The sequence below is a fragment of the Microcebus murinus genome, unplaced genomic scaffold (assembly GCF_040939455.1).
Source record: "Microcebus murinus isolate Inina unplaced genomic scaffold, M.murinus_Inina_mat1.0 scaf042_hap2_Mmur4.0, whole genome shotgun sequence".
NCBI classification, from domain to species: Eukaryota; Metazoa; Chordata; class Mammalia; order Primates; family Cheirogaleidae; genus Microcebus; species Microcebus murinus.
The window spans coordinates 117,475-132,036 of NW_027438988.1; the positions used below are offsets into that span (position 1 = coordinate 117,475).

Sequence of the window (14,562 nt, forward strand, 5' to 3'; positions counted from 1 at the left end):
ATCTTTGGTGGTGGCACCTGATGTTGGGGGATCCGGAGTCACACCCAGACCTGCTCCACAGGCCTCCTTTTACTTTTCTCTTCGGATTCATTATCTTTAAAAAGTGTCTCTTATCTCTATGATTGCATTTTCTTTTCTCTCTCTTTTCAAGCAGATGATGGGAGTCCAAGTATTAAGGTGACATGTGTTGCCCGTGCCCCCCTCCCCCCTGTGTTCTTATTCATTTACCTCTGATGTCGTTCCAGCGTATTGTGGGGGTACCAATGTTAGGGTCGGGTACGTTGCCCTCTCCCTGCCTCCCCCCTCGGGTCAGAGCCTCAAGTGCGCCCATCCCCCAGTCGGTGCGCACCCACCCCATTCCTAATGGAGGTGTATGCCCATCCCCTCCCCCCACCCGCCCGACACCCACCCGATGAAGGTGATTCCTCTGTGTCCACTTAGGTGTCCATCGGTTCGTACCCATTTGCTGGTGAGCGCGAGCACGTGGTGCTCGTGTGTCCATTCTTGGGCTACCTGGCTTACTGGAACGGGTTCCAGCTCTGGCCAGGAGAACCACGAGAGGTGCCCTCTCACCGCTGCTCCTCCTAGCTGAATAGCACTCCGTGGTGTCCACGCGCCACATTTCATTTACGCACTCGTGGGTCGATGGGCACTCGGGTCGCTTCCAGGTCTTTGCGATTGTGACTTGTGCCCTGACTCTAACCCTAACCCTTACCCAGCCCGTCTCCTCCTCGGCCCCTGCCTGACTGACTCCTTCCCGCCCGGCTGTCACCGTCCTCTGCCCCTGCCTGACACGCTCCTCCCCGCCCGGGCCGTCACCGTCCTCGGCCCCTGCCTGACGGGGCTCCTCCGTCGCCTGGGCCTTCCAAGGGCTTGGTGTGGACGCTGGTTCCAGGACGCCCTCCCAGGAACCCGGTAGCAGGGCGGCCGCAGCGTCTCGCGCCACCCAACCGTCCGCCGGCCGGCGGCCGTCGCTAAGTGGCCTGCGGGGGACGTGCCCCCACTGTGGGGCGGGCGCCCAGCCTGGTGTCTTCTCTGAGGCCCCGTGGCTGCTTTCCCCCCCCCCCCGCAAGGGGAGAGCCGCGGAGGTGGGGACCGCCTCCTCGTGGGGACGTACACCCAGCTCTCCACGTCGGATTCCGGGGCTCTCTGTCCTGCCAGAAGGCCCAGCTGGCCTGCGGGTCCTTAGAGTGGCAAAAACATCCGAAAACTGAGATTGAGGGTCCGGTGGTTGTCTGCACTTTTGTGCTGGGCACCCCAGGGAGGCCCGGGGGCTGGCTGGACAACGCGGTCTGCTGGGCAGGGGGGGGGGGTTTGGAGGAGCAACTGATGCCCTTTGCACTTTGGGTAGCAAGTGTCTGAGGTGTCTCTGAGCCCTGCGCCATGTCGGGGGTGGGGGGTGGGAGGTCGGGGGGGTGGAGGAGCAGGAGGAGGAGGAGGAGGAGGTGGGAAGGGCCGTGGCCTGCAGTCGTCTTCCCGGGGTGGCTTCTTCCACAGGCTGCTTGGCCTGGGCTCCCTGCACCTGGGCCTTTGGAGGACTGGCCCTGTGCTTGCCAACGCTTCCCCTGCAGGGACCCAGAGCTGGGAGGTTGCATCTCTCAGCCCTGGGTCGGGCAGAGCCCCAGCGGGCCATGCCCACAACCTCTCTCAGCACGGGTCCCCCAGAAGGCTCCTTTGGGACCAGGATTCTCTTGCGGGTGACTCTTTAAGGTCTGGCCCCTGGATGGAGGGGCACCAGGAGTAGAGGAGCAGGAAGGGGAAGGGGGTGGCCATGCGAGGGGACACTTTCAGGCCAAGTCCCAGCTTCAGCCTGATCCTCCTGGGAACCCCGGGGTGTACGTCACACCTCCTGGTTGTCCCGCTCTGAGACAAGGAGCCGGGCTTCGCATTCCCCCAGCAGCCAGTCGTGGGCTGAGGACACCTGGGGCGTTGGGAACTCCCTGGCTTCTCCTTGGCTTAACATCTGGAGCTGCTTGTGAATCGTGCCGCCACACACACCCGAGTGCAGGTGTCTTCTGCACAGACTGCGGGCCTCGCTCTTCTGAATGCCGCTAGCTCGCCACCCACCCACGGGTGAACCTGGTCAGGGTACTTTCTCTCGGGGGCAGACTCTGATCCTGGCGGGCTACCGGTGTTTCTGTTTGCTCGTTTCTTTCTTCCATTTCGGGAAAGGCTTCCTTACTGGGTGTGGAAATCTCCTATGCCTTTCCTCGCCTATTCTGTCAGCTTTCAAATTCTCTTTCAGTTGCCACCCTCACAGATGGATTAGGAAACTCTTTCCGGTGCACTCATTAGTGAAATGACCTCAATGAAGCTGGAATCCAATATCTAATCGCCGATTTTTAGCGAGTCCACACGCCAGGGTGGTCGGGGTCCAATGCAGCCCCGGCCAGGCCCAGGCCCCTTGGACTGGGCCACAGGAGGACGCAGAGGAGGGTCCCGGCCCCCCCCCCCCCCCCCCGGTCGCGTTGCCGGCAGTTCTCCAAGGGCTTGGGCGTTTTCCAGAGGTAGGAGATGGAGGGGACTGATTTCTTCAGCGCCCCACAAACCACGCCACCCCACCCATGGGACACATCCCTAGAGAGGGAGAGAGACGCCCCATACACTCGCTCCCCTCCCCCATGCGCTGTGCCCCAGCCCGGGCCCGGGGGAATAGGCGGCAGCCCACCCACAGGGTGGGGGGCCCAGCTGAAAGGGGTTGTCGGGGAGGGCGGCCCCTGCCTGGGGTCAAAGGGCGGGCGATCCGCGCGTGCGCAATCGGCGGCGGCTGCGGCGGCGGCGGCGGCGGCGGCGGGGGCGGCCACGAGCTGGGGGTGGGGGGCGGGTAGGGGAAGGAGGCCAGGCGAGGAGAGGAAGGGGGCTGGAAGGTCTCCACCTTGGCGAGTCCAGCCGTGGAGGCGCATCTTGTGTGAGTGTGAGTGAGTGAGTGTGAGTGTGTGTGTGTGTGTGTTTGTGTGTGTATAGAGAGACAGCCCCCCACCCCGGCCCACCGCTCCCTGCCCGCCCCGCCCCGCCCCGCCTGTCACCCCCGTCCCTCGGAGCCCGCCGGACCCGGCCGGTGAACTCAACAGGCCCGGCCCGGCGCGGGTCAGCGCCGGTGCGGGGCCTGGGGCGGGAGGAGGCGGCGGGGAAGTGCAGAGAGGCTCGGCTTCTTGAGCGGGGCAGGGGCGCCCTCCGCCGTCTAGGGCCACACCACCCTGAACGCGCCCGACCTCGTCTGGTCTGGGAAGCTAAGCAGGGTCGGGCCTGGTTAGTACTTGGATGGGAGACCGCCTGGGAATACCGGGTGCCGTCGGCTTCTTCTTTTTTTTTTTTTTGTTTTGCCTCCTGTTCTGTCCCCTCTCTGGGAGCGAGGCGGCGGCCCGGGGTGGGGGTCACCCCCACCCTCAGCGCCCGCCGCGGTGCCTGGCGCCCCAGCCCGCACCGTGGGGCCTCCTCTTGTCCCAAGCCGCGACACCGCCGTCACGCGGCAGCATGCGTGGCTTCTGGACTGTCAGGTCTCAGACCAAAGGTCTGCTCTGTGGGAACCGACACGCTGGAGGAAACCTTGAGAGTCTGAGAGGGGAGGGAGTTCCAGAAGAAGGCCAGGATGTCATTTGGAGGGAGTATGTGACCAGAACTCGTCCCGTTGCTTTTGGGGTTCTATGGGCTACACGTAGGAATCTTTGGTGGTGGCACCTGATGTTGGGGGATCCGGAGTCACACCCAGACCTGCTCCACAGGCCTCCTTTTACTTTTCTCTTCGGATTCATTATCTTTAAAAAGTGTCTCTTATCTCTATGATTGCATTTTCTTTTCTCTCTCTTTTCAAGCAGATGATGGGAGTCCAAGTATTAAGGTGACATGTGTTGCCCGTGCCCCCCTCCCCCCTGTGTTCTTATTCATTTACCTCTGATGTCGTTCCAGCGTATTGTGGGGGTACCAATGTTAGGGTCGGGTACGTTGCCCTCTCCCTGCCTCCCCCCTCGGGTCAGAGCCTCAAGTGCGCCCATCCCCCAGTCGGTGCGCACCCACCCCATTCCTAATGGAGGTGTATGCCCATCCCCTCCCCCCACCCGCCCGACACCCACCCGATGAAGGTGATTCCTCTGTGTCCACTTAGGTGTCCATCGGTTCGTACCCATTTGCTGGTGAGCGCGAGCACGTGGTGCTCGTGTGTCCATTCTTGGGCTACCTGGCTTACTGGAACGGGTTCCAGCTCTGGCCAGGAGAACCACGAGAGGTGCCCTCTCACCGCTGCTCCTCCTAGCTGAATAGCACTCCGTGGTGTCCACGCGCCACATTTCATTTACGCACTCGTGGGTCGATGGGCACTCGGGTCGCTTCCAGGTCTTTGCGATTGTGACTTGTGCCCTGACTCTAACCCTAACCCTTACCCAGCCCGTCTCCTCCTCGGCCCCTGCCTGACTGACTCCTTCCCGCCCGGCCTGTCACCTGTCACCGTCCTCTGCCCCTGCCTGACACGCTCCTCCCCGCCCGGGCCGTCACCGTCCTCGGCCCCTGCCTGACGGGGCTCCTCCGTCGCCTGGGCCTTCCAAGGGCTTGGTGTGGACGCTGGTTCCAGGACGCCCTCCCAGGAACCCGGTAGCAGGGCGGCCGCAGCGTCTCGCGCCACCCAACCGTCCGCCGGCCGGCGGCCGTCGCTAAGTGGCCTGCGGGGGACGTGCCCCCACTGTGGGGCGGGCGCCCAGCCTGGTGTCTTCTCTGAGGCCCCGTGGCTGCTTTCCCCCCCCCCCCGCAAGGGGAGAGCCGCGGAGGTGGGGACCGCCTCCTCGTGGGGACGTACACCCAGCTCTCCACGTCGGATTCCGGGGCTCTCTGTCCTGCCAGAAGGCCCAGCTGGCCTGCGGGTCCTTAGAGTGGCAAAAACATCCGAAAACTGAGATTGAGGGTCCGGTGGTTGTCTGCACTTTTGTGCTGGGCACCCCAGGGAGGCCCGGGGGCTGGCTGGACAACGCGGTCTGCTGGGCAGGGGGGGGGGGTTTGGAGGAGCAACTGATGCCCTTTGCACTTTGGGTAGCAAGTGTCTGAGGTGTCTCTGAGCCCTGCGCCATGTCGGGGGTGGGGGGTGGGAGGTCGGGGGGGTGGAGGAGCAGGAGGAGGAGGAGGAGGAGGTGGGAAGGGCCGTGGCCTGCAGTCGTCTTCCCGGGGTGGCTTCTTCCACAGGCTGCTTGGCCTGGGCTCCCTGCACCTGGGCCTTTGGAGGACTGGCCCTGTGCTTGCCAACGCTTCCCCTGCAGGGACCCAGAGCTGGGAGGTTGCATCTCTCAGCCCTGGGTCGGGCAGAGCCCCAGCGGGCCATGCCCACAACCTCTCTCAGCACGGGTCCCCCAGAAGGCTCCTTTGGGACCAGGATTCTCTTGCGGGTGACTCTTTAAGGTCTGGCCCCTGGATGGAGGGGCACCAGGAGTAGAGGAGCAGGAAGGGGAAGGGGGTGGCCATGCGAGGGGACACTTTCAGGCCAAGTCCCAGCTTCAGCCTGATCCTCCTGGGAACCCCGGGGTGTACGTCACACCTCCTGGTTGTCCCGCTCTGAGACAAGGAGCCGGGCTTCGCATTCCCCCAGCAGCCAGTCGTGGGCTGAGGACACCTGGGGCGTTGGGAACTCCCTGGCTTCTCCTTGGCTTAACATCTGGAGCTGCTTGTGAATCGTGCCGCCACACACACCCGAGTGCAGGTGTCTTCTGCACAGACTGCGGGCCTCGCTCTTCTGAATGCCGCTAGCTCGCCACCCACCCACGGGTGAACCTGGTCAGGGTACTTTCTCTCGGGGGCAGACTCTGATCCTGGCGGGCTACCGGTGTTTCTGTTTGCTCGTTTCTTTCTTCCATTTCGGGAAAGGCTTCCTTACTGGGTGTGGAAATCTCCTATGCCTTTCCTCGCCTATTCTGTCAGCTTTCAAATTCTCTTTCAGTTGCCACCCTCACAGATGGATTAGGAAACTCTTTCCGGTGCACTCATTAGTGAAATGACCTCAATGAAGCTGGAATCCAATATCTAATCGCCGATTTTTAGCGAGTCCACACGCCAGGGTGGTCGGGGTCCAATGCAGCCCCGGCCAGGCCCAGGCCCCTTGGACTGGGCCACAGGAGGACGCAGAGGAGGGTCCCGGCCCCCCCCCCCCCCCCCCGGTCGCGTTGCCGGCAGTTCTCCAAGGGCTTGGGCGTTTTCCAGAGGTAGGAGATGGAGGGGACTGATTTCTTCAGCGCCCCACAAACCACGCCACCCCACCCATGGGACACATCCCTAGAGAGGGAGAGAGACGCCCCATACACTCGCTCCCCTCCCCCATGCGCTGTGCCCCAGCCCGGGCCCGGGGGAATAGGCGGCAGCCCACCCACAGGGTGGGGGGCCCAGCTGAAAGGGGTTGTCGGGGAGGGCGGCCCCTGCCTGGGGTCAAAGGGCGGGCGATCCGCGCGTGCGCAATCGGCGGCGGCTGCGGCGGCGGCGGCGGCGGCGGCGGGGGCGGCCACGAGCTGGGGGTGGGGGGCGGGTAGGGGAAGGAGGCCAGGCGAGGAGAGGAAGGGGGCTGGAAGGTCTCCACCTTGGCGAGTCCAGCCGTGGAGGCGCATCTTGTGTGAGTGTGAGTGAGTGAGTGTGAGTGTGTGTGTGTGTGTGTTTGTGTGTGTATAGAGAGACAGCCCCCCACCCCGGCCCACCGCTCCCTGCCCGCCCCGCCCCGCCCCGCCTGTCACCCCCGTCCCTCGGAGCCCGCCGGACCCGGCCGGTGAACTCAACAGGCCCGGCCCGGCGCGGGTCAGCGCCGGTGCGGGGCCTGGGGCGGGAGGAGGCGGCGGGGAAGTGCAGAGAGGCTCGGCTTCTTGAGCGGGGCAGGGGCGCCCTCCGCCGTCTAGGGCCACACCACCCTGAACGCGCCCGACCTCGTCTGGTCTGGGAAGCTAAGCAGGGTCGGGCCTGGTTAGTACTTGGATGGGAGACCGCCTGGGAATACCGGGTGCCGTCGGCTTCTTCTTTTTTTTTTTTTTGTTTTGCCTCCTGTTCTGTCCCCTCTCTGGGAGCGAGGCGGCGGCCCGGGGTGGGGGTCACCCCCACCCTCAGCGCCCGCCGCGGTGCCTGGCGCCCCAGCCCGCACCGTGGGGCCTCCTCTTGTCCCAAGCCGCGACACCGCCGTCACGCGGCAGCATGCGTGGCTTCTGGACTGTCAGGTCTCAGACCAAAGGTCTGCTCTGTGGGAACCGACACGCTGGAGGAAACCTTGAGAGTCTGAGAGGGGAGGGAGTTCCAGAAGAAGGCCAGGATGTCATTTGGAGGGAGTATGTGACCAGAACTCGTCCCGTTGCTTTTGGGGTTCTATGGGCTACACGTAGGAATCTTTGGTGGTGGCACCTGATGTTGGGGGATCCGGAGTCACACCCAGACCTGCTCCACAGGCCTCCTTTTACTTTTCTCTTCGGATTCATTATCTTTAAAAAGTGTCTCTTATCTCTATGATTGCATTTTCTTTTCTCTCTCTTTTCAAGCAGATGATGGGAGTCCAAGTATTAAGGTGACATGTGTTGCCCGTGCCCCCCTCCCCCCTGTGTTCTTATTCATTTACCTCTGATGTCGTTCCAGCGTATTGTGGGGGTACCAATGTTAGGGTCGGGTACGTTGCCCTCTCCCTGCCTCCCCCCTCGGGTCAGAGCCTCAAGTGCGCCCATCCCCCAGTCGGTGCGCACCCACCCCATTCCTAATGGAGGTGTATGCCCATCCCCTCCCCCCACCCGCCCGACACCCACCCGATGAAGGTGATTCCTCTGTGTCCACTTAGGTGTCCATCGGTTCGTACCCATTTGCTGGTGAGCGCGAGCACGTGGTGCTCGTGTGTCCATTCTTGGGCTACCTGGCTTACTGGAACGGGTTCCAGCTCTGGCCAGGAGAACCACGAGAGGTGCCCTCTCACCGCTGCTCCTCCTAGCTGAATAGCACTCCGTGGTGTCCACGCGCCACATTTCATTTACGCACTCGTGGGTCGATGGGCACTCGGGTCGCTTCCAGGTCTTTGCGATTGTGACTTGTGCCCTGACTCTAACCCTAACCCTTACCCAGCCCGTCTCCTCCTCGGCCCCTGCCTGACTGACTCCTTCCCGCCCGGCCTGTCACCTGTCACCGTCCTCTGCCCCTGCCTGACACGCTCCTCCCCGCCCGGGCCGTCACCGTCCTCGGCCCCTGCCTGACGGGGCTCCTCCGTCGCCTGGGCCTTCCAAGGGCTTGGTGTGGACGCTGGTTCCAGGACGCCCTCCCAGGAACCCGGTAGCAGGGCGGCCGCAGCGTCTCGCGCCACCCAACCGTCCGCCGGCCGGCGGCCGTCGCTAAGTGGCCTGCGGGGGACGTGCCCCCACTGTGGGGCGGGCGCCCAGCCTGGTGTCTTCTCTGAGGCCCCGTGGCTGCTTTCCCCCCCCCCCCGCAAGGGGAGAGCCGCGGAGGTGGGGACCGCCTCCTCGTGGGGACGTACACCCAGCTCTCCACGTCGGATTCCGGGGCTCTCTGTCCTGCCAGAAGGCCCAGCTGGCCTGCGGGTCCTTAGAGTGGCAAAAACATCCGAAAACTGAGATTGAGGGTCCGGTGGTTGTCTGCACTTTTGTGCTGGGCACCCCAGGGAGGCCCGGGGGCTGGCTGGACAACGCGGTCTGCTGGGCAGGGGGGGGGGGTTTGGAGGAGCAACTGATGCCCTTTGCACTTTGGGTAGCAAGTGTCTGAGGTGTCTCTGAGCCCTGCGCCATGTCGGGGGTGGGGGGTGGGAGGTCGGGGGGGTGGAGGAGCAGGAGGAGGAGGAGGAGGAGGTGGGAAGGGCCGTGGCCTGCAGTCGTCTTCCCGGGGTGGCTTCTTCCACAGGCTGCTTGGCCTGGGCTCCCTGCACCTGGGCCTTTGGAGGACTGGCCCTGTGCTTGCCAACGCTTCCCCTGCAGGGACCCAGAGCTGGGAGGTTGCATCTCTCAGCCCTGGGTCGGGCAGAGCCCCAGCGGGCCATGCCCACAACCTCTCTCAGCACGGGTCCCCCAGAAGGCTCCTTTGGGACCAGGATTCTCTTGCGGGTGACTCTTTAAGGTCTGGCCCCTGGATGGAGGGGCACCAGGAGTAGAGGAGCAGGAAGGGGAAGGGGGTGGCCATGCGAGGGGACACTTTCAGGCCAAGTCCCAGCTTCAGCCTGATCCTCCTGGGAACCCCGGGGTGTACGTCACACCTCCTGGTTGTCCCGCTCTGAGACAAGGAGCCGGGCTTCGCATTCCCCCAGCAGCCAGTCGTGGGCTGAGGACACCTGGGGCGTTGGGAACTCCCTGGCTTCTCCTTGGCTTAACATCTGGAGCTGCTTGTGAATCGTGCCGCCACACACACCCGAGTGCAGGTGTCTTCTGCACAGACTGCGGGCCTCGCTCTTCTGAATGCCGCTAGCTCGCCACCCACCCACGGGTGAACCTGGTCAGGGTACTTTCTCTCGGGGGCAGACTCTGATCCTGGCGGGCTACCGGTGTTTCTGTTTGCTCGTTTCTTTCTTCCATTTCGGGAAAGGCTTCCTTACTGGGTGTGGAAATCTCCTATGCCTTTCCTCGCCTATTCTGTCAGCTTTCAAATTCTCTTTCAGTTGCCACCCTCACAGATGGATTAGGAAACTCTTTCCGGTGCACTCATTAGTGAAATGACCTCAATGAAGCTGGAATCCAATATCTAATCGCCGATTTTTAGCGAGTCCACACGCCAGGGTGGTCGGGGTCCAATGCAGCCCCGGCCAGGCCCAGGCCCCTTGGACTGGGCCACAGGAGGACGCAGAGGAGGGTCCCGGCCCCCCCCCCCCCCCCCCGGTCGCGTTGCCGGCAGTTCTCCAAGGGCTTGGGCGTTTTCCAGAGGTAGGAGATGGAGGGGACTGATTTCTTCAGCGCCCCACAAACCACGCCACCCCACCCATGGGACACATCCCTAGAGAGGGAGAGAGACGCCCCATACACTCGCTCCCCTCCCCCATGCGCTGTGCCCCAGCCCGGGCCCGGGGGAATAGGCGGCAGCCCACCCACAGGGTGGGGGGCCCAGCTGAAAGGGGTTGTCGGGGAGGGCGGCCCCTGCCTGGGGTCAAAGGGCGGGCGATCCGCGCGTGCGCAATCGGCGGCGGCTGCGGCGGCGGCGGCGGCGGCGGCGGGGGCGGCCACGAGCTGGGGGTGGGGGGCGGGTAGGGGAAGGAGGCCAGGCGAGGAGAGGAAGGGGGCTGGAAGGTCTCCACCTTGGCGAGTCCAGCCGTGGAGGCGCATCTTGTGTGAGTGTGAGTGAGTGAGTGTGAGTGTGTGTGTGTGTGTGTTTGTGTGTGTATAGAGAGACAGCCCCCCACCCCGGCCCACCGCTCCCTGCCCGCCCCGCCCCGCCCCGCCTGTCACCCCCGTCCCTCGGAGCCCGCCGGACCCGGCCGGTGAACTCAACAGGCCCGGCCCGGCGCGGGTCAGCGCCGGTGCGGGGCCTGGGGCGGGAGGAGGCGGCGGGGAAGTGCAGAGAGGCTCGGCTTCTTGAGCGGGGCAGGGGCGCCCTCCGCCGTCTAGGGCCACACCACCCTGAACGCGCCCGACCTCGTCTGGTCTGGGAAGCTAAGCAGGGTCGGGCCTGGTTAGTACTTGGATGGGAGACCGCCTGGGAATACCGGGTGCCGTCGGCTTCTTCTTTTTTTTTTTTTTGTTTTGCCTCCTGTTCTGTCCCCTCTCTGGGAGCGAGGCGGCGGCCCGGGGTGGGGGTCACCCCCACCCTCAGCGCCCGCCGCGGTGCCTGGCGCCCCAGCCCGCACCGTGGGGCCTCCTCTTGTCCCAAGCCGCGACACCGCCGTCACGCGGCAGCATGCGTGGCTTCTGGACTGTCAGGTCTCAGACCAAAGGTCTGCTCTGTGGGAACCGACACGCTGGAGGAAACCTTGAGAGTCTGAGAGGGGAGGGAGTTCCAGAAGAAGGCCAGGATGTCATTTGGAGGGAGTATGTGACCAGAACTCGTCCCGTTGCTTTTGGGGTTCTATGGGCTACACGTAGGAATCTTTGGTGGTGGCACCTGATGTTGGGGGATCCGGAGTCACACCCAGACCTGCTCCACAGGCCTCCTTTTACTTTTCTCTTCGGATTCATTATCTTTAAAAAGTGTCTCTTATCTCTATGATTGCATTTTCTTTTCTCTCTCTTTTCAAGCAGATGATGGGAGTCCAAGTATTAAGGTGACATGTGTTGCCCGTGCCCCCCTCCCCCCTGTGTTCTTATTCATTTACCTCTGATGTCGTTCCAGCGTATTGTGGGGGTACCAATGTTAGGGTCGGGTACGTTGCCCTCTCCCTGCCTCCCCCCTCGGGTCAGAGCCTCAAGTGCGCCCATCCCCCAGTCGGTGCGCACCCACCCCATTCCTAATGGAGGTGTATGCCCATCCCCTCCCCCCACCCGCCCGACACCCACCCGATGAAGGTGATTCCTCTGTGTCCACTTAGGTGTCCATCGGTTCGTACCCATTTGCTGGTGAGCGCGAGCACGTGGTGCTCGTGTGTCCATTCTTGGGCTACCTGGCTTACTGGAACGGGTTCCAGCTCTGGCCAGGAGAACCACGAGAGGTGCCCTCTCACCGCTGCTCCTCCTAGCTGAATAGCACTCCGTGGTGTCCACGCGCCACATTTCATTTACGCACTCGTGGGTCGATGGGCACTCGGGTCGCTTCCAGGTCTTTGCGATTGTGACTTGTGCCCTGACTCTAACCCTAACCCTTACCCAGCCCGTCTCCTCCTCGGCCCCTGCCTGACTGACTCCTTCCCGCCCGGCCTGTCACCTGTCACCGTCCTCTGCCCCTGCCTGACACGCTCCTCCCCGCCCGGGCCGTCACCGTCCTCGGCCCCTGCCTGACGGGGCTCCTCCGTCGCCTGGGCCTTCCAAGGGCTTGGTGTGGACGCTGGTTCCAGGACGCCCTCCCAGGAACCCGGTAGCAGGGCGGCCGCAGCGTCTCGCGCCACCCAACCGTCCGCCGGCCGGCGGCCGTCGCTAAGTGGCCTGCGGGGGACGTGCCCCCACTGTGGGGCGGGCGCCCAGCCTGGTGTCTTCTCTGAGGCCCCGTGGCTGCTTTCCCCCCCCCCCCGCAAGGGGAGAGCCGCGGAGGTGGGGACCGCCTCCTCGTGGGGACGTACACCCAGCTCTCCACGTCGGATTCCGGGGCTCTCTGTCCTGCCAGAAGGCCCAGCTGGCCTGCGGGTCCTTAGAGTGGCAAAAACATCCGAAAACTGAGATTGAGGGTCCGGTGGTTGTCTGCACTTTTGTGCTGGGCACCCCAGGGAGGCCCGGGGGCTGGCTGGACAACGCGGTCTGCTGGGCAGGGGGGGGGGGTTTGGAGGAGCAACTGATGCCCTTTGCACTTTGGGTAGCAAGTGTCTGAGGTGTCTCTGAGCCCTGCGCCATGTCGGGGGTGGGGGGTGGGAGGTCGGGGGGGTGGAGGAGCAGGAGGAGGAGGAGGAGGAGGTGGGAAGGGCCGTGGCCTGCAGTCGTCTTCCCGGGGTGGCTTCTTCCACAGGCTGCTTGGCCTGGGCTCCCTGCACCTGGGCCTTTGGAGGACTGGCCCTGTGCTTGCCAACGCTTCCCCTGCAGGGACCCAGAGCTGGGAGGTTGCATCTCTCAGCCCTGGGTCGGGCAGAGCCCCAGCGGGCCATGCCCACAACCTCTCTCAGCACGGGTCCCCCAGAAGGCTCCTTTGGGACCAGGATTCTCTTGCGGGTGACTCTTTAAGGTCTGGCCCCTGGATGGAGGGGCACCAGGAGTAGAGGAGCAGGAAGGGGAAGGGGGTGGCCATGCGAGGGGACACTTTCAGGCCAAGTCCCAGCTTCAGCCTGATCCTCCTGGGAACCCCGGGGTGTACGTCACACCTCCTGGTTGTCCCGCTCTGAGACAAGGAGCCGGGCTTCGCATTCCCCCAGCAGCCAGTCGTGGGCTGAGGACACCTGGGGCGTTGGGAACTCCCTGGCTTCTCCTTGGCTTAACATCTGGAGCTGCTTGTGAATCGTGCCGCCACACACACCCGAGTGCAGGTGTCTTCTGCACAGACTGCGGGCCTCGCTCTTCTGAATGCCGCTAGCTCGCCACCCACCCACGGGTGAACCTGGTCAGGGTACTTTCTCTCGGGGGCAGACTCTGATCCTGGCGGGCTACCGGTGTTTCTGTTTGCTCGTTTCTTTCTTCCATTTCGGGAAAGGCTTCCTTACTGGGTGTGGAAATCTCCTATGCCTTTCCTCGCCTATTCTGTCAGCTTTCAAATTCTCTTTCAGTTGCCACCCTCACAGATGGATTAGGAAACTCTTTCCGGTGCACTCATTAGTGAAATGACCTCAATGAAGCTGGAATCCAATATCTAATCGCCGATTTTTAGCGAGTCCACACGCCAGGGTGGTCGGGGTCCAATGCAGCCCCGGCCAGGCCCAGGCCCCTTGGACTGGGCCACAGGAGGACGCAGAGGAGGGTCCCGGCCCCCCCCCCCCCCCCCCGGTCGCGTTGCCGGCAGTTCTCCAAGGGCTTGGGCGTTTTCCAGAGGTAGGAGATGGAGGGGACTGATTTCTTCAGCGCCCCACAAACCACCCCACCACCCCATGGGACACATCCCTAGAGAGAGAGAGAGAGGCCCCATACACTCGCTCCCCTCCCCCATGCGCTGTGCCCCAGCCCGGGCCCGGGGGAATAGGCGGCAGCCCACCCACAGGGTGGGGGGCCCAGCTGAAAGGGGTTGTCGGGGAGGGCGGCCCCTGCCTGGGGTCAAAGGGCGGGCGATCCCCGCGCGTGCGCAATCGGCGGCGGCGGGCGTTTGCGGGGGCGGCCCGAGCTGGGGGTGGGGGCGGGGTAGGGGAAGGAGGCCAGGCGAGGAGAGGAAGGGGGCTGGAAGGTCTCCACCTTGGCGAGTCCAGCCGTGGAGGCGCATCTTGTGTGAGTGTGAGTGAGTGAGTGTGAGTGTGTGTGTGTGTGTTTGTGTGTGTATAGAGAGACAGCCCCCCACCCCGGCCCACCGCTCCCTGCCCGCCCCGCCCCGCCCCGCCTGTCACCCCCGTCCCTCGGAGCCCGGCCGGACCCGGCCGGTGAACTCAACAGGCCCGGCCCCGGCGCGGGTCAGCGCCGGTGCGGGGCCTGGGGCGGGAGGAGGCGGCGGGGAAGTGCAGAGAGGCTCGGCTTCTTGAGCGGGGCAGGGGCGCCCTCCGCCGTCTAGGGCCACACCACCCTGAACGCGCCCGACCTCGTCTGGTCTGGGAAGCTAAGCAGGGTCGGGCCTGGTTAGTACTTGGATGGGAGACCGCCTGGGAATACCGGGTGCCGTCGGCTTCTTCTTTTTTTTTTTTTTTGTTTTGCCTCCTGTTCTGTCCCCTCTCTGGGAGCGAGGCGGCGGCCCGGGGTGGGGGTCACCCCCACCCTCAGCGCCCGCCGCGGTGCCTGGCGCCCCAGCCCGCACCGTGGGGCCTCCTCTTGTCCCAAGCCGCGACACCGCCGTCACGCGGCAGCATGCGTGGCTTCTGGACTGTCAGGTCTCAGACCAAAGGTCTGCTCTGTGGGAACCGACACGCTGGAGGAAACCTTGAGAGTCTGAGAGGGGAGG

At 64.1% G+C, this 14,562-nt stretch overlaps 4 non-coding genes across 4 annotated transcripts; all 4 read left to right on the top strand.

Moving 5' to 3' along the window:
* Positions 1 to 3,179: 3,179 nt before the first annotated feature.
* On the top strand, positions 3,180 to 3,298 carry LOC142868781 (5S ribosomal RNA). Its single transcript, XR_012917707.1, has one exon. It is a non-coding gene; the product is annotated as a 5S ribosomal RNA (ribosomal RNA).
* Positions 3,299 to 6,848: 3,550 nt separating this feature from the next.
* LOC142868782 (5S ribosomal RNA) lies at positions 6,849 to 6,967 on the top strand. The gene has a single exon (XR_012917708.1). It is a non-coding gene; the product is annotated as a 5S ribosomal RNA (ribosomal RNA).
* Positions 6,968 to 10,517: 3,550 nt separating this feature from the next.
* LOC142868783 (5S ribosomal RNA) lies at positions 10,518 to 10,636 on the top strand. Its single transcript, XR_012917709.1, has one exon. It is a non-coding gene; the product is annotated as a 5S ribosomal RNA (ribosomal RNA).
* A 3,536-nt stretch (positions 10,637 to 14,172) lies between these two features.
* LOC142868784 (5S ribosomal RNA) lies at positions 14,173 to 14,291 on the top strand. Its single transcript, XR_012917710.1, has one exon. It is a non-coding gene; the product is annotated as a 5S ribosomal RNA (ribosomal RNA).
* Positions 14,292 to 14,562: the final 271 nt, after the last annotated feature.